At 41.8% G+C, this 19,620-nt stretch overlaps 1 long non-coding RNA gene across 2 annotated transcripts in view; it reads left to right on the plus strand.

Annotated features, from left to right (window-relative positions):
• Window positions 1-1,669: 1,669 nt before the first annotated feature.
• Window positions 1,670-19,620, plus strand: part of LOC145430943 (uncharacterized) — a 49,058-nt gene continuing 31,107 nt past the window's right edge. Inside the window, exons 1-3 of one of the 2 annotated variants that reach the window (XR_013911288.1) lie at window positions 1,670-2,120; window positions 5,117-5,319; window positions 5,495-5,549. This is a non-coding gene — a long non-coding RNA (uncharacterized LOC145430943). The remainder of the gene's footprint in view (window positions 2,121-5,116; window positions 5,320-5,494; window positions 5,550-19,620) is intronic. The other variant, XR_013911289.1, reaches the window with a different exon arrangement.

Consider the following 19,620-nt stretch of genomic DNA (forward strand, 5'->3'; position numbering starts at 1 on the left):
CATGGCTGCGCTTTCTCGCTTTTTTTTTCAAAAAGAGGGCAGGTCGCTCTGTGCATTACAATGAGTAAAATCTCTCTCTCTCTCTCTCTCTCTCTCTCTCTCTCTCTCTCTCTCCTCTCACATGCCCGCGCACAACACGCGTTTATCCATACAAATGCGCGCTCGCTCGCAGACACTCAAATATGCGCGTTCTGGAAGTTCTATATATCCAGTGATTTAAAGCGATCATTTATCTGATTTGCTCATTATCATTATTATTATTATTATCATTATTATACACGTCAGACTGCGTTTCAGTGGGGATTTTAGCAGCATGTTGTAGTTTATGTGGTCTATACGTGGGAATAACTGCTCTATAATCTGGTGAAGCCTGACGGTAGGACTGTGTAGTCTGGTCGCCTTCTTGCCGGCCACAATTAATCATGTTTAACGCCATTTGTCTTGAGAGGTTCATTTCAGTTTCACGCATCAGGCCACCGGTTTTGCAACTCAATTTCTATAGGCTGTTAGTTCAATTGTGTGTTGTCTCTGCATAGATTAAATGAGGAATATTTTAAGCTGGGGAGGGGGGGGGGGCTGTTGTCTCTGTAAATAGACCCATAAAACTTGTTTTGCTGTTAAAGGCCTGTAAATAAAGTTAAGCGTTTTCTTTACACGCATTTTCTTTCTTTCTTGTATTTCTTTCCTTTTCTTACGGCCTCTTCCTTTACCACACGTAACTTCTGACATGCAAAGGCGTAGCTTCCTTTTAGGGAGTCTTGCTTGTGCATTCAAAATTGGAGCAGTAATTGATTGAAGCAAGTGGCAGTCCTGCACTGCTCGTTTGTGTCCCCTTCACTCCCTGCCGTGATTGACTTCCAGGCAAAGATCCAATCGAAACGGATGATGTCATTAGAGTAACCTTGCTAACCCTGTGGCCCAGGCGCAATAATGCCCGCTTTACCTCCAACTTATTAACGTATATCTGACTCCAGCGTTAAAATCACCCCACAGGTGTTATTCACGCGCTGTTTCTTCGAGTTCTTTCCTTTCTGTCATCTCGTCCTCCTCCGAGCATCCATCCTCTGTCTCACAGTTTCCCTCCGTTACCGTTTCATTGTTTCACTCTGTTACAGTGTTGGCCTTTGACGGCTGCAAGAATCCAGTCAGTGCAATGATGCAACGTTCACCCAAGTTGTGATGCAACTCGGGTGAACATACCACTGAGAGCGTTAACGTTTTGTCAACATTTTTCTTCTTCATTTAAAGCGTTAGAGGAGAAATTCTGTTCAGGCTTGCATCAGGCGACATATAGGGAAGTTTGAAAGCTGCTTTTTCTCTGGCAGAGGGAGGAGGTAGAGGGGTGTAAGGCTATTGTTCCCGCTGAATCAATGGAAGCTGCGGGGCGACATGCAGCGGTGCGCACATGAATGGCAGGGCTCTGGGATGTGTGTGGGTCAGTGGCCCGGGGTCTCCGTCCCAAAGCCCCTTTCCCAGCGCCTCACAATGAACCTGCGCAAGGTCGGGGCTCCTAGGGGTCACAGGCCAACCCCTTTTGTCCCTCACTTCAAAACACATAGCCTAAACATTTATTAATCAAGAGGCAGCCGGTGGGCCTCTCTTTTGAGAAAAAAAGGGGGTTGAGAGGAAGGGGGGGGGGGGGGGCGTCAAGGGTGGGAAAGAAGTAGGGAGGAAACAGAAAGAAATAACTTGTGGCTGCAGTTGCAAATTCCATCATTTGGACAGAGGTGGAAGTTTGTAAAAGTTGTGGGCTAATGGTAGAAGTTGGGACTCCGCGCAGAAGGCGGATGGGAACTCACGGACAGCAGGATTTGGACTTCTTATCGAACCGAACCTGTTTGTTTCGCACTTCTGCTGGATTTGCGATCAACACGTCCGGATAGGGATTTCTGTCGCACACCGACACGTTGTTCTGGACTCGAGAAGAACAAAAGAGAGTACAACAGAAATATAAACCGATCTGCGTGAAGTAAGGGAGTCGCATAATCGCCGTGACAGCCGTTCTTTAACGTCAAAACACAGAGAAACTGCCGCATCGAAACGCCCTTTGCGTGCGCAGCGTTCTGCACACGGAGCCTATGGGAACAAGTGCCACAACAACAACAACAACAAAACTAGATGTAAGGCGACATCGAAATGCGGTCTGTGCTGTGCGTCTTCGATCGAGGCTGCTGTCTAAGCCGACAAAAAAAAATCTGAAGCAGGCCTTCCTCTGCAGCATGGCCACATCAACCGTACCTGTGTGAGAATGTCCTGACAACCACATTCATTTTACTCAAGATCAAACTATATGTGACCCTATGGAGTAAAATTAGTTAATTAACTAATTAAAAAAACAACAACAACAACAACAACAAGATATTAATTTCATTTCAAACCTGTGTGGCATGCGTGAGCATTAAAAGCTCCCAAATAAGCGTCGGTGTTGTTGGTCTTTTATTTTTGGCAGTCAGTGAAACGAATTGGAAGTCAGGTCGAAACGCGAACGTGCTGTCTGTAGGAAAGTGTGTGCAGGGTCGCTGTGAGCTATGTGCTCTGCAGTAGTAAACGTTGTAGTTGCATCAGTTTTAACCAAACTGAGATGCCTTGGTAACCGTTGCCTTTCTATCAGTCTCCCCTCCCTTTTAATTATTATTTTTTTTTTTTTGTATCATGCATCAGGCCTTACCCCAACATCACACAGCCTACACAGTGGGGCTCATTTTGTGCTACAGTTTACTCCATAAAATCTATGCAGACTTGGTTTAATATGCTTATAATTTTTGTCTTATTTTTTTTAGCATATTAGTTCTAGTAAAAAATGTTATAACACAATAGTTAAACTGTAGTTAATATTTTATTTTATATATTTTTTGGTGGGGATATTATTATCCATGCTTTGATTTTGCTGATCAATGCCAAGTTATTTTTAAACCCAAGTTCAAATTTGTTGCATATTTTTATGTGTTAAAATGTGTGGCAGTATCATTCACTTAACAGATTCTGATGTATTTCCAAATGGCTTTTGTAATTTCTCAAAATTGATATTAAATCAAGTTAGGAGCAATCACAGCTGTCCTCAATGATCTTGTGAGGAAGCGGGGAAGAAAAAAAGGCATTTATTTTGGTTTTCTGGCTTAAATTAAAAGATGCCCAATCTGTGATGGCACATAAGCAACATAGGCAGGTAAACATACCTGCAGTACCACATAAGAAAGAGGGGGCATACTGTGCATTTCCACAATGTGAGTGGAAATATGGAGAATATTTAGCAGTGGTAGTGAGACATTGTGCGCCTTCGGTAGAGACAATTTCTTGCTGTTACTTTACATTCAAAAATCATCCACGGGATGTCTATAAAGATGCAAACCGCTGTGTGGATTTATTATTGCCTTTGGAATATGTTTATTCTTTAAAAAATGTTTATTAAAAAATAATAAATACACAGTATTCAAATTATTCAAATTGTCCTTTTGTAAGTGGCTTAAAAAAGTGCACAAACACACACATTTCACCATGTGTTTCTACAACCTATATAAAAACATTTATATTATAAAATGCATATATGTGGCTGTTCTGAGTCCTTACAGATGTCATTAGTAGGTTGTTACGAACAAAATAGTTAACTATTAAATTTTAGTAAGCTCCACATATTTTTGTATTGTGCTTTTTCATCACAGATGCTTATTTTCTGACATCTCTATGTGTTCAGTCATCAGAAATTATAGAAACTTTTCAACATCCAGTGTGTTTAAAAAAAAAAAAAAAAAAAGACTATATGGGTTACAGCGTTATATGTGCCACCAGTCCTGACCTGCAATGAGCAGACTCCAGAATTAGAGAATAACCCAGTAGATGCAGCACCTGCTTTGTTTTAGGACATGACCTGATTGCAATTTTTTTTTCCAAGCAAATCCTGACAGTAAGGTTTGCCTGCTTAGCTTGAGCAGGGACAGTACGCTCCCCAAGCTAACATCAAACTCTAAACAGCAGTTGTTATTTCATGGTTGCGTGCAAGCAGAACCAGGTCATCTGCACTGGGTTACAGGCCTGCTGGCTGTGTTTGTTGTGCCCTCCAAAGTGTGCTGCATCCTTCCTCATGCTGCAGAGAATTGTGTTTTTGCCTTAGTTAAAATAAAGAAAAGAGATGTCGATTTCCTAATGATTACCTAAAATGCTCTTATATTTGCACATTTAACAATGTGCAAATATAAGGAAGCGTTGCACTTTCTAGCAGCAGACACTGATATGTTCTTTATAATTCAATAAAACACTGAGCTTTTTATTTCATGCAGTGGAAACGTTAAGTTGCAGGATTATGCTATATACATGTAAATATTAAGAGGTAACTAAAGTCTATCTGTAATTACTTAGATAGTACTCTGCAGCCTTGTAGTGTTTTGTATGAGCGAAGCAAGGGTGTGTGGGACCTTCCCCTTATGACATTAGCAGGGGGTCAAATGTGCATGTAGGGCACCTGGCTCTGCACCTCCCCTCTCTCTGTGATGTTAAATGTCAACCAGCAGCATCCAGAGAAAGCAAGGTGAGCCTCCATTCTAATGCTTATGGCAGGAGATCATAGCGTCTGACTCCCAAAGCCATGTTTCTCTTGTGTAGTGCAATTAAAACTGTTAGAGAGGGGAAATTTACAGAACCATTAACCTAAGGTTTTCTTTTTAGTGAAGTCGATAGTCTGAGGGTTGCTCTGCTGAAAGGAAAACCCCAGGCTTTTTTTTCTTCTTCTTCTTCTCCTTCTTTTTCTTTTTAATAAATGTAAAACGAGCGGCTTAATCTTGATTTGTTTCGGAAAGATTTGTGTCTTTAGCCTTAAAGTGCAGTGGATTGCCTCCTCTGCATTGCCCACCTTGAACATAAAACAGTAATTGAATTAAAAATTGAATTCATTTATTTTGGACACACGTGCTCATCCTTCTGGAAATCATTTTGCTCTAATAACTTGTATTCCAGTGCTGCCGCTGCTTCGCTTTGCTCGGTCGCAGTTATTTATTTTTTTCTTTAAAAACAGATGCAGCGGGAGTGATATGATCAGATTGCTGATTTTATAAGGTACAGTGTGGAATAATGTATAGCTGTGTAACTGCGTCGCACACTTATCCAGTTTTCCCTCTGATTCCAGATACAGTCCGGTGTCTGCTTCAAACCCGAGGCGTACAGGAGGTTAGATGTAAATCTGCACCATCACAGAAACATCCTCACTCAGAAATGGCAGTAGTCAGGACCTTCTGCTGCACTTCTGCTGCTCCCTAATAGAAAGCCTATTGAGGCCCAATCAGCAGGTCTGTTCCAGCCTTGTAAGTGGATTTCTCCCATACCCCCAAGGTTTGTGAAATAGGGGTCAATGGGTCTGTTATTGTTTTTCTCTGCCTCTTTATCCCTACATAACTCTGTGATGTCAACAGCAAAGTGACAGAGTGAGCTGGGAGCATGGAAAAGGGAAAAAAAAGAGGGGAAATAACTACTATCATGATCTTGCGTGTGTTTCTGCTCACAACAGGGCTGCAATTGTTCCAGCGGGCATGGATACCTCCCCATATGAAGAATGGAAAGAGGTAAATATCACTTATCCCCCAACAGGTCGAAATGAAACAGCAGCAGCTGGCAGAGAGCTGCTGAAAATATTGAGTTTAGTCTGAAATTTATCACTAAACGTAAGCCTCACTGTCTCTCAAACGCTATACACTTTACTGTGTAATAAGGGTCTATGTGAAATTATTTAATGTGCGAACAGTGTTGTCAAACGTGCCATTCGCGAGATCTATTTTTCACATCTCTCAGCCGGGTTGCCATTGTCTCGTTTAATCCGGTTATATCGTGTACAGATTTTCACATACATTGAGTTTTTTTGTTGTTTCTTTTTCTTTCTTTCTTTTTTACCTTGCTGCTTTAAAAGACAAATGGGAACAGATGTGACTCTGAGCAGGGACGTTTTGAACAGATTTGCTTCTTATGTCAGAGGAGAAATGGCATTGTTTTCCGTTGCGTTACAGCCTGGTGCCATTTATTAAATAAAAGTGGGGATCTGTTATGAGGTGGAATTTTATGCCTCTGTCTGAAATGCGATCATTGCATCAAAGCACAGCCATAAATTTCTTTTTGATATAATTGTATTAATGCAGCAAGTAATGGATGAGCATATGTTTCACAGTGATTACTATCCCTCTCTGACTGTGTGTCCTAGTTGCCTTCCCATCGCCTGACTATCGGAATGAGAATATGTGCCTTGAGTTAATGCTGATTGCAGCAGCTGCCAACACATGAATCTCCATGGCAACAATAACGGTTGCCAGGCAACCATGCTCTTTTAGGGACACTGAAAGAAGCCCAAAGGCGTACTAAAAATATATATATGGGTATAGTGCTTCTTGAACACCTCAGCCGTATGCACGCCATGCACAGAACGACAAAGAGTTAAACGCTTAAGATGGCGACGTGTTATTTTCTCCTCTTCAGCCGCAGTGTGTGTGTGTGTGTGTGTGTGTGTGTGTGTGAGAGAGAGAGAGAGAAAGAGAGAGAGCTCACGCTGATGTTACCCTACTTTGGCATGAGCGCTAAACGACAGCCCCAAACGCTGCTATCTTTTTATGACATTAACACACAGAGCCGTGTCAGAGGACCTAATGCTTTTATGAGGTTATATTTGGAGGCTGTGGACAGTCTGGGTTAAGAAGATAGTGACATTTTTTTTCTTTTTTCATTTCTTTTTAACACTTGGGAAAAAAATGGGGCAACTGTCAGCCATCTTGGCTCCTGCATCGAGCTTCCCTCGCAGCTCGCACAGACCCAGGTGGTATGCGCACACGCTGTGGAACAAAGCATTCCATCAGCGCAAGTGACATCACTGCAGTCAGCTCAGCTGTTTCTGCCTGCGCTATAAATAGTGTGGTGGAAAGAGCGGATTGCCTATGCAGAAAATATTTAACTCCTGACCCCAAGCCTTAAGAGATTTTTTCCTTTTTTTGTGCTGAAGCGGTGAACTGGATCACAGCCAGTGCATCTAACATGGAATACGGCTGATATAAAGTCTAATCCCGTGCTCTGCGTTGACTATATAACAGTAACAGGAGTTAAAAAGTGACACTTTATACCAAAATATCCAAGTCCACGTATCCACTTCTTACAGTATTAAATGTAAGATCTGAAATATACATGCCATCTAAGATATTAGCATCATTGTTGTCACAAACAAAAGTTTGAGTTTGCCTCTAAAACATAAAAGTTCTCTATAGACTTCAGGTTAGGTGGGAGGCTGGTTTTCTTGTAGATACAGATATTGCAGCCTCTAGTTGCCAAGCATGAAATTACACAGAGCAGTGACTTTTAAATACCTCCAGCACCTCAGCTGATAAAGTAACTGTTATCACAGGCAGGGATCACGCTCGCTGACAGCACTTCATTTGTTATGTCATATAATTAGATATATTTTGGCAGCAAATCGTTTTGTTTTTTTAAGATAATTTGCATATGTATTTTAGACCTTGTCAGCTAAGAGTTGCCTGCACAGAAAGAGATGAATGTTGAGGCAACGCCTGGTGCAAATACAAAGATAAACCAAGGAAGAAAGCCAGGGGAACCAATCAGAATCTTCAATACTCCAGCTGGTCTCCCAGCTTCCTACATCGTGGCTTTTACATTACTAACCCACAGCACGCTACAGCTGATCTTAGTACACCCTGCCGCTTACTAGCACCGCTGCAGCCTGCGAGTCCAGCCAGCAAACTTGGGGTCGTGGCGTGGCTGGCCAGGCGCCAGGACGTGTGCAGGGGGCTATGCCATGGTGTTGGCTCTCACAGGCTGGCAGCATTGAGGAGCGTAAAGGCATTCAGCAGTGTGAATGTCCCTTTGTCTCAGAGCAGCGTGCCAGGCTAGCTCTAATGAGGCAGCTCTTTGTGGCAGGCCTCTCAACATCAAGTGGGCTGGTGGACTCATTAACCTGACTACTGCAAATAAAGCAGGCAGGCACAAGAGACGCCTATGATAGCACACTTAAGGCCCCGCTGAATCCCCCCACCACCCCCACCACCGCCACAGTCATCCTTCCACCTCCTCACTCTCTTCTTTTCCCTCCAGTCTCTCTCTCAGGTTTCCCAGGGCTCCTCTGATAGGAGGAAACCAGCCACTGGCCTATTTCAGGTGTCCCAAATAAAGACTGGTTGGGGGTGTGATTTCCAGTTTCTATATTCTGTCTCGTTCATACCTTGAGCTTTAATCAGATTTTTGGCTCTGCGCTGTAACCTGGTTTTTGTTGAAGAATGAATGAACTGCTGGAGTCGACTGCAAAGCGCTACAGAAAACGTTTATGCGTTTATCCACGACGCTTCTCTTTATAGATGCATTTGAGTCGGTCTTTCTTTGTGGTGATAGGAAACCTATACTTCTAAATGTCCTAGAATATTTCAACACAGCTTTGTATTTTATTCCCACTGTCTCCCCCAAATAATTGCAATTTGGCTTTATCACCAGCAACGAGAGGGGCGGTAAAAAAGAAAAAGGATAAGAAGGGATGAATAGAAATATGTCAGTACCTTTGTTTTAACACCTGGATAAAGATTTTTCTAACATTTCCCATTTATAGCTCTTTATCTTGATCAGTGACTGTGTTTTGACTGATATGTTTCAGGTGAAATGTGACTTACAAACACGTTTTGACAGTCAAGGTAGTCTCTTGCTGCTATATCACTTTCTGTATTAGCTGAACTGCTGTCAGTCTGATTTTAGTTCCATGGCTAAAAGTCAAATCCTTTTATGCCATCTTGAATGTTTTAAATTTATCAACTTGAGCTATGCGCTGATCAACTTGACTTATTTAGGTCAGCTATGCCTTTATGAGTTGTTCTCCCAACTAATGAAACAGTTGTAATGGTGGGACCAGGGATTGTAAGCGAGTCTGCTGAAATAGATTCGCTAACTTGTTTTGATGAATATTTTTGCAGTGGTTATGAAGTCACGTGGCTCACCGCTAAATTATGTAGCTGAATGAAATTGGGTCGCGAGAAGCTGTTTTCCGCACACCGACAAGGACAGGTCAGATGCTCGTCTCACAAAAGGATAGTCGGCTGTTTATATTTGTCTTTTTATTTATCTCTCATAACCCTGCCGGTTATTAGCGCTCAGCGCTACGGCTTATGGGTGTGGACCTGCTAGATATTGATTCGATGTTAATGTCATGTACTGTTTGATGTATGGCCTCTGAAATTGCTCAAGCATTTGATCAAGTTGCTTGTATGTAGATTAGATTCATTAGATATTCCCCCCACTATTTTTCATGATGTTTCCCCACACTCATTTTACAGCCTCCCATTGTCTCCTCTGCACAGTAAATGATTTTAATCTGGTGATGCTGTGTACTCTTGATAAGCCCTGCACAAATTGAGGCAGCGTCGCTGACGGTGAGGAAGAGGCTAACGCCACAATAAGCTCTAATCGTGCGGGCGCCTCATTTTCTGAAAAAGAATATTCATACCAACATCAAAGGGGTTAGCACTCCTGACACTGACAAATTGCAGACGAGGTTTCATTAATTAAGTAGGCCACTAATGTTTATTTAAATGAAATTTACGGTTGCATTATTGATTCGCCGCCACAAAATTATCTGACATGATGCACATGGATTGTGAGCTGTGGCTCTCTGCAGGAGCAGACAGACAGCGGGAGTGTGGATGGGAGGGAGGTGGATGGAAATTTAGAAGGGGGTCTGAAGGCTGGAGGGGAAACATGAATATGATGGTTAGGAATTTTTACAGCTGCCAGCATGAAGATATTCCTACCTATATATTTTTTCATTAAAGCCATAAAATGCTGAGAAAATGATTTTTTTTAAAAACTACACAGAGTTTGGATTTAAGATTCAAATGATTCTTCTTCTTTTTTTTACCACCTGATGAAAGTAGCAGTAATTGAATAAAGTACACATCCAGTACGCTTCATTCTTTCTGGATGAAAGCAGAGTTTTCTTAGTACAACTGGGAAACAATTTGACTTATTGGTTACTCTTTAAGTAAGACATCTACCTTAATTTACCATATTAGAATGGCTGTTGGTGCCATATGAGCTGGCGAGTTTAAGAAACTGCCAGCTACTGGGATTTTCCAGCACAATCATCTCTACAGTTTACGGATAATGGTCTGAAAAGGAGAAAATATCCAATAAGCATCAGCTCTGTGTGGAAAAAATGCCTTGTTGATGGCAGAGGTCAGAGGAGAATGGCCAGGCTGCAAGCCGTCACTCAAATGACCACTCGCTACAACCAAGATATGCAGAAGAGCATCTCTGAATGCACAACACAGAAAATCTTAAAACAGATGGGCTACAGCAGCAGAAGACCACACCGAGTGCCACCTTTCAGTCGTCACAGGAAGCTGAGGCTACAGGTTACACAATCTCACCAAAATTGGCCAACAGAAAAGTGGAAAAATGATGATACTGATACTGATATACTGCAACATTCAGATAGTAGGTCAGAATTTAGTGTAAACAACATGAAAGCATGGTGTTGCTTGTGGTGGTGTAATGGTGTGGGGGATCAGTTCTTCTTTTCTGAGCATTGTTTAAACACCGCAGTCTGAGTATTGTTGCTGACTATGTCCATCCCTTTATGACAACACTCTACTCATCTTCTGATGGCTGCTTCCAGCAGGATAACACGCCGTGTCACAAAACTCTAATCATCTCAAACTGGTTTTGGGAACATGACTATGAGTTTGCTTTTCTCAAATGGCCTCCACACTCACCAGATCTCAATCCAATACAGCATCTTTGTGATGTGGTGAAATGGGAGATTCACATCGTGGGTGTGAAACCAGCAAATCTGCAGCAACTGTGTGATGCTGCCATGTCAACACAGATGACAAGGTGTGTTTAATAAGTTGTCCAGTAAATTTATTACTCGGTGTGATTTTTTTCTTTTAACTCATCATGATTCGCCAATGTGTGGTCAGTAACGACACTAATATTTTTGTTGAGTATAACAAGCGGTGCTACCACCAGCAGCCTTTTTGTCCTAAAGATTTGTAGTGACGTCGATCAGTGTGCTAATGCAATGCTCCAGCTGAGTTATGTGTCCTTTTATTATAACAAGGCTTAAATGCAACTATTCATTTTTATTTTCTAAATCAAAATGTTGATGTCATCTGTCCCACTTTCCAGCGTGCTGGCGCTGAAAGAGAAGGTCCCTGTTTACCACGGCTGCAAACCAGTGGCAGGCAGTTGTGTTTCATCTTAGACCCACCAGTTAACTGCTGTTGTACATGAAGTGTTAATAATACTTTATGTATTAATAATGTTATAAAATGTATTAATCGTGGTATATTATTTAACTGACTAGTATTTGTGGTGTAGAATAGCAGGACAACAAAGTTTCATTGTTGAATCCAATAATAGCGCCGATCCCTAGATAGCAGAGACTCATACTTCCTACTAGTGTTTAGAAGCTTCCGTTTTACTTTACTATATTTTTAACATTGCTCCTCCAAAATAGAAGGAAATAGACAAAAAATTGCAAACGTAGACATAAATTCCTCTTTTATATATATAGCGTGTCGAGACTTGTATGTATCTCATACTGTGATTTGCTTATATAAGAGGCCCCTTTCACATTTTTGCCATACAACTGGATTCATGCTGAATTTGTGTAATTATACTGTTTAAGAAAAATGTAAACGGGGCATTTTTTTATCCAAATATGAGACATATACATCTAGGGAGATGTATAAAAGTCATAAAAAAATTGTTGGAAGGAATGTAAAACTTTTTTTTCTATTCCTTTTCCATGTGGGCGGTGATTAGTTTGAATTTGTGTTTGGACTTTAGAAAAATCCACTCAATATCAGATTCTCCGAACGTCACCCAGGACCTCAAACTATTACCTCGTGCATTTATTTCTCCTGCTACTAAGGGCGGGGTTAAGGATACCAGTGTGTGCACGTGCATTCACACACATGCACTCGTTTGAGCTGCAGACACACGCTTGGCACTGTTTGTCAACAGAACACATGTAGATGAATTGCTATTGACAAGTATACACAACACACCGAGGGCTACCGAGAAGACTCAATAAAATTGAAGGATAGACTTGTTGAGATCCAAGGCCCTTCTAATTTCCTATAATAGACTCCTGTATGCTTTGAAATGTGATTTAGGCTGGAGCAGTGGGTTTTGGTAGTCTGTTAGCCTCTCCATCCATCGCTTCTCTCTGTAATGGAGAGCATCAGAGTCGCTCGCAGGTTTTTACTGGGCAGAGACGCACACTGCAGCAATCGTGCAATAGCCACAGCCTCCTCTCTGTCCCACAGTAAAACATTTGACTGAACAAAAATCGATCTTAATTAGATCGGATGAAATTAATCCAGGTGTCAGAGTTCAAGCTCGTACTAATAAACCAAACCGTGTGATTAATCAGTGATGCTAAATGAAATATTACAGGTGATATTGTTGGAATTAATCTTGCTTGTAGTCAAGTGTACGTTTTTATATATTAATATATTTTAAATATTGTATTACTGTTAAAGCTAGTGCAGGTAGTTCAGATGCTTATAAGAACTTCTGCTCTTCTATTTGTTAAATGACTTAAAACAGACAGCGGTGCACAGCCATACTCACATCAGCATCCATGCGGCGTGCCTTTATCGAAGAAACAGATCCATCCGTGTGTGAGAGAGAGAGAGAGAGAGAGAGAGAGATGAAACAGTTTCTGTTCTGCCTCTCGGGCGGCACGCTGATGGCAGGTGCATCGGGATGACTGCCTGCCATCTGTCCAGGTATGCCGCTCCGCATGCCTGCGACACACATCTCTGTCGAAGTGCCTGAATTTGTGCACAAGCCCGGGTACGTGTCTGTTTTGGTGCGTGTTGTATTCTCTCTCTCGCTCTTGCTTTTTTCTTTAGCCTCTGTGGCCTTTGCTCTTGGAAACTACAAACCTCTCACAAGATGAACTTCATTTCATCCTCTTTTTCTTTTGTTGATCGTTTTCTTGAACCTTCACATATTCACACTGACACTTGTTGAGCACACTTTAGTCCATCACACAGCTGCCTGTAGCTGCATGTAGCAACCCCCTTTACCTGAGGACAGACCTGTATATTTGTGTGTGTGTTTGTAGAGAAACAAAGATGTGTAGAGGTTGAACCGAGGCAGTGAAAGTGATAGAGTGTGTGTGTGTGTGTGTGTGTGTGTGTGTGTGTGTGTGTGTGTGTGTGTGTGTGTGTGTGTGTGTGTGTGTGTGTGTGTGTATGTGTGTGTGTGTGTGTGTGTGGCAGGTGGTAAATGACATCGCAAGCCAACAGACTGAGGTCAACCTTGCTGGGCATAAGCCCAAGCTATATTATCAACTGGGTAGCTGGCAGCTTGCTCTGCTGTACTGCCCACACCCACTGCTATCCACACTATAGATATGCACACAGAAACATTCACGGACAACTTGCTACAATATTGATTTTTAAACGGCGTGAAATTCTAAAGAAATAATTTTATTGCTGGAAGCAGCAGCAGCAGAGCTGCGCCAATTTTAACACCAAAATGTTGCCTCTTTACTCCAGTTGATTAGTACAGGTATTGCTAAATAAAAGGCAAATGCAGTATTCATATTATTAAAAGTGTAATTTAAGCAGTTTAAATGATCTGCAACACAAATATTCTCTGAAAAGCAACTTTTCTTGATGGTTTTCCCTGCAAGTTGGCGCTATACGCTGAACAAGATACATAGTTTATTTGTGTTTTGCATCAGCGTCTGATCAAAAAAACACCATGTAAGATTGACCTGAGGACATTTTCAGCATTCAAAATAGATCAAGTGCCTTTTCTTCACAGCGCATCGCGTTGCCCTATCTACACCATCCCTTCAAAGGGAAATAGAAATCTTTTGACATGCTCTCATTTTTTTGCAGTAAGTCATGCTTCATCAGAGCTGCGTGCTGTTTGACCCACTTTACTTTAACATTTCATCCTCTGTTGTCTCAGAAGAAAGCCAAATACCACGGTGCATTTACAGTAGTTGGGTGGAAATGACAGATTGCATTTTTCAAGTGCTAGTACAGCAAATACCACAGTTGCTTTACATGATATGTGTAATGACACATAGATGCTTACGGAAGATGATATCGACGTGATTTGTCTTTTTTGTGTAAGTGTGCGATAATTCGAGCTCCTTAGTCAGATCGTTGCCAGCGTGCACGACATAGTACACTCTCTTGTATGTGATAAAGTATTTCCTTCGCTAGTGGCACACGGTCATGATAAAGACAGATGAAGATCCTGCAGCTGTTTGTTAGTGCTGCTTATCTGTCTCCGTATCAGATCTGTGTATGTGGAAGGCAGGGAGGTCAGAGTATGTGATAGCAGAATTTTGCAGTTTTGCCCCTTCTAGGATCTCCTCCATACAACAACACTTCGTCAGCCATAGGAAGGACCCAAATTTACATCTGAGGGTAGGAGACAGGAGGGAGAGATGCTGAGGAGAGGGGGGAAGGGATGGGATGGAGAGAGAGAGAGAGAGAGAAAGAGGGGGAGGGGGGCACAGCAGCTGGCTCCTTTTTCCCTGTCATTATCCCCGGTCGCTGTTTCAGTCAGCTCCATTTGATGAAAGTCAAACAGTACACTAGCCCTGATTATGTGACAACTAGAATTCACCTACTTAGTTAATCCTGCATCGCGGTTTAGATTTCAATTAATTTCTCTCTGGTTGCTCCATCTTCCCAGGGGATGGTGAAGGCGGGCTGGGGGAGGGGAGCCTGCTGTGTGCATGAGGATACAGTATGATGGAGATGGCGGGGGGAGGGGAAGCCGTACCTAGAGAACCGAGATGGCGAAAATGCCTGCACAGCACATTCAGATGTACCACGCAGAGTGGGGAGATAGTACCTGTCGGGTTTTCTTACTTTGACTGCGTAGTCAGGGAGCAATCAGCTGAATATTTTTATGGCTTCTGTTTCCTTCTGCGGCGTGCGTGCGTGGCTGCAGCGTGTGCACGCGTCTTTGTGCCTTCCCGCGCTGTGCTCAGCGAGCGGCTGATACTTTATCCACATGCTTCAAATGTTTTTGTTTATACGTGTAAAATTGAGTGTACGCGACAAACATTTCAGAGCATGCCCGTTCCTCAAAAAAATCTAAATCAAATAAATAAATAAAGCTGCATATTAATAAGGTCTCAGAGGCCCTTTAGAGGATCGAACCCCCGAGGTTGTGATTTTCCACCATTAGTCTTATGAGGCTGAAGGGACTGGGACTGTTCAGGCCAGCTGAATCGATTGTGCTGAGGGAACAGTGCTATCATACCTCCTTTCTCCATCTCCTTCCTTCTCTGTGATATTCCTTGACATTCTGATGGAGGTTTGAGTTAGAGCCTCATGTCCGTGTCACCATGGTAAATCTTTCGCCATATGGCGTCCACTAGCACTCGGTGTCTGTGGTGGGGGATGGAAGGCAGAGGAGGCCTGGTGTGATGCTGCTGCACGTCAATTTCAGAAATAGGCAGGTGTATTTCCCGAAGCATTAAAATCTGATATCTAAAAAAATGTATGTTAATATTTTTTTTTTTTTTAAAAACATTTTTGCAATAGGTGCAATAGGCAAAATACAAATTCTGCCTGGAAACAGCAACATTAAATTACGGTTACTGGCATCGCTCATGGTGCTCTTTAGGAAAATGCTAAGTGTGAATAATTTAAATCAAGTCAAAACCATCAGCTTAAGCCACAAGATCTTTTTAAATTTTTATGTAATTATTTTTGACAATGACTGCACACAATAAAAGCCATGGTGGAGTTTTATTGGTTAAAACTCCCTCTCCTGCAAACATCAGTTGTGGAAAAGAAAAGCTTGTTCAATCATCTTCTAATATTCAGTGTTAGCGTTTTGCTGATGCACATTACAGCAGCTTTTAGCCTTAAATTATAGCCTTTTACTTGAATTGCTACAATCTTCCCCACTTTTGCATCATTTGTTGTGTGCACTGTCAAATGCTGTGCATGTCAAAGATGTTTCCTTTCATACTACTGGTTAATTTTTTCCATAAAAATGTATTTCATCTTGAAACTGCTGATTTCATGGGTGTAGCTCCTCAAATGCCGTTGTGTTGTTATAAATGATGTTGCACTAAAGAAAGTGATTGGGATCTGCACCCTGATTGGATGTACTCTTTCCTCTCTGGTCTTCATGTCCACCAAGTTTTATGAATTTTAGCCTGGAAGTTTTTGAGGAATCTTACCGACAGACGAACTGCACTAAAAATATTCCTCTCCCTCAGCTCCCTCCTTGTAGGAAAAATACTGCCACATACAGTTCTTGCTCTCCATGAGTTCTCATTAATAGCTATGGGTTTTTGTGGTGTAAAGAGCATAATCCCCAATACACTGCCAACCTGCTGTATTTGGCTTTCACCAGTACAGCCTGACAATGTGGTGGGATAGTTAACATAGCTGCCCTTCCTTACCAGACACCAGACCTCCACCCAGACCTGGATCTCTTCATCTTTAACCTGTGCGATCCCTGTGTGGTTCTGCTCTGCTTTGTCCTCCCTGCAGAGGCAAAGCCCTCGGAGCAGAGGATGCTGGGACACTAATGGAGCCTGGCATCCAAGCTCACTAACGGCATCCCAGACCGTTCAGGATACCACTGTGAAGAGTGGGGAATTATAATGGCACACTAAGCCCACACTAAGGGGGCAGGAAAAAAATCACTCTTTATAAAAGTTCTAACTGTCTGTATAGTAACAACGGTGAAGAAGAAGAACACCACTCACCTGCATGTGCAGTAAACATCAACTTAGCTAAGCTAACATTGTTCAGCTCAATTCAGGAATTTCCAGCCTTTGTGCTAAGCTAACATAGCTCAACTTATCACAAAGGATGGAAATTCCTCTAGCCTGCATGTTGTATTCTTGAGTGAGAGACGCCTAACTGTCCATTGTCCCCTTCGATAGCTCAGTTGGTAGAGCAGAGGACTGTAGTGGGTTCCCAGAAATCCTTAGGTCGCTGGCTCGAAGGAGGGTTGATTTTGTTTTTTTGGGGGGGATCTGACATGCAGACTAGGGGAACCAGTCTAAGTATTCTTGGGCAGGAAGTGAGACACTGAACCCAACACTGAAAATTACCCCAATGTATCTGCGAGTGTTGGGTTAAACGCGATTAGTCATAGAAAAAGGCGAGTGTGGCTTGTACTAACCTTGAAGGCTCAAACTGAGTACAAAAGTGCTCTTTAAGTACCAGTTTCTGTTGCACCTATTGCTGTGTGTGTGATTAGGAAGAATTTAAAATCCTGTATGCCTGTGAATGTGGCTTGTTGTGTGAAGTCCTTTCCAAAGCACTGTCCAAAATTTGAAAAAGGTATTAATTAACATTTTCATTTTGAATTTTTGAGATTAAGACTAATCAATATTTAAAAAAACACAAATAAATATTTTTGCGATGAACCATTTCTCCTGGAAGTCACAGAGTAAACCCAATACATATTCCAGGAATAGATGTACATGACCTGGAAGAGGATTAGGGCCACTGAAAAAACCCATAAAGCAAAACAAAAAAACAAGGGTTTTTAGGATTTTCTCCTTTTTTTTTTGTTCCAGATTTTGGAGAAAAAGTCAGAATTCTGTGATTAATGGACATTATCATTAATCAGTTGTACTAATAGCTTCCCTCAAAGGTCAGCTGAGGAAACACATTTCTATAAACTGTAGATAAATGATGGCCATCTCCTCCATCACTATTTTGAAGCCTTGATTTGGTTGATTGATTGATTGCATTTTCCTTTTGTTTTAGCTTCTGACACATTGTGGCCTAATTGTGTCTTTAAGGTCACACGGGCCAAGAGTCCAATCAGTGCAAAAGTGACCCTCCATAGGTTGGCGCAGTTGCCATTACTTTGCATGGATGCAGGCTTATTTCCAGACTCTCACCAACTACCAGAACTGGCAACAGTTTCCTTTCAAAGTAAAAGTTGCACTTTTACAACACGTTGGTCTCAGGATGAAACAACAGCATTTTTTTACTTTGAAGGCAAAAAATCTCTGTTTTCAGTTTGTTTTTCAAGTTTCATCACAGATCTGGGGTTAGTTCATGAGTCACAGTCAGTGACTGAGACAATCCTTTAGTTACCAAAGCTATCATAAAGAGCGGTAACACCATTTTTGCGGCCAATTTTACCTGGTGAGAGTAGTAGCCAGTAACCACCCAGCAACCAGTCAAGGAATATACAGGGGACAGGATGCAGAAGCCCTCACATTAATTATATAATCAGTGAATGTTTTGTTTTTCAAACCAATCAGCAAATCATAGCTGCAGGAAAAGACGAGGAAAGAAAAAAGGGAACAGGTGTAGTGATACTGTGAGTGTATCAGTGTGCTGTTTCTCTTTTTTCTGAGAGCTACGCTCTGTCACACTCGGATAACCTGACATATGTAAAGTCTACAGGCAAAGATCCAGCTTCTACTTCAATAAATACTACATTAGTGAATCTATTTTAGTTGAAAAAATACCTTCTTGGTTCTATATCTTTGCATTTTTTAAATAAATTATTTAAAAGATATAACATATATTTGTTAGCTTTAGAGGTGATCCAAAGCCCTTTATTGTACCTTTGGACAGAACCAGACTTACTGCCCAGCAGCTATATTATTTATCTATTAGAGAGCATCAATCTATTTATCTGACTCTTTGCAAGAGAACAAAACCACCTAATATTCCTCCAATGTTTGTTTATCAATGTGATAGAAATAAAGAAGCATCAAAAGCTGCATGTGTGCTAGAGAGAGACATGTGAGGAGAGTTTTCCTGGCTCTGTAATGGCTGCCATCCTCTCTCTCTCCAACCCCTCCTCTTCCTCCTGCTTACGGCTGCAGCTCTGTGGATCCTCGGTGCCCAGGCATGGTGTACTGAACATGCATGGCGGCGTGTTTCCTCCTGTAGCAAGCTAACTTCTGCACCACTCCTCTCGCTATTTCAAGGAAAGTGCAACCTTTGCCTTGGGCCTTAATTATGTTCAATTTGCCAAGCTGGGCCTGAAACCATTGGGGGGTGGAAAAGCTCTCTGACCTATTTATCAATGCAGCTTTTTCCTTCCACTGACGGAGACTGAACCAAAAAGGCACGGGGAAAGAGAGAGAGTGAAAGAAATACACTTTGCTCAGTTTTCACACAAGCAGAGTGTAGGCACAGCACAGGATGAATGGGAGTAGTGCAATGTATACATTTAATTTCTTAGAGGGTGCTTTTGTGGGAGTGTGACAGTACTATTTTATATTATTCCATCCTATATTTTATTATAAAGTCCTATGAAATTGAAAAAAGAAATCACTTTTTTTGTAGTAAAATGTCAAAACACAGAGAGTCCAGAAAAAGAATGAGCCAGTGTTATTTTTGGTTTCACCTGCAGTCAGAAATGCTGTATCTCCTAACCACACCGGTGCTCTTTCAATAGAGACTGAAGAAGATTCTTCAGACCACATGATTGGAGGTAAACACTGAGGAGGCCATTGACCTTTCATTATAGCTTCTGATAAGGCCAACTATCTCCCCTTCTCTACACTGTGCCCTAAATGTCAAGTCACTGTATGTGTTATAATTACCCTGAGTTGGTATTTTCCTCCTCTTTATGTTTCAATGCATGGAGAGCAAATCCTGCTAGCAGAGGTTGGCT

The sequence above is a fragment of the Astatotilapia calliptera genome, chromosome 9 (genome assembly GCF_964374335.1).
Source record: "Astatotilapia calliptera chromosome 9, fAstCal68.1, whole genome shotgun sequence".
NCBI lineage: Eukaryota > Metazoa > Chordata > Actinopteri > Cichliformes > Cichlidae > Astatotilapia > Astatotilapia calliptera.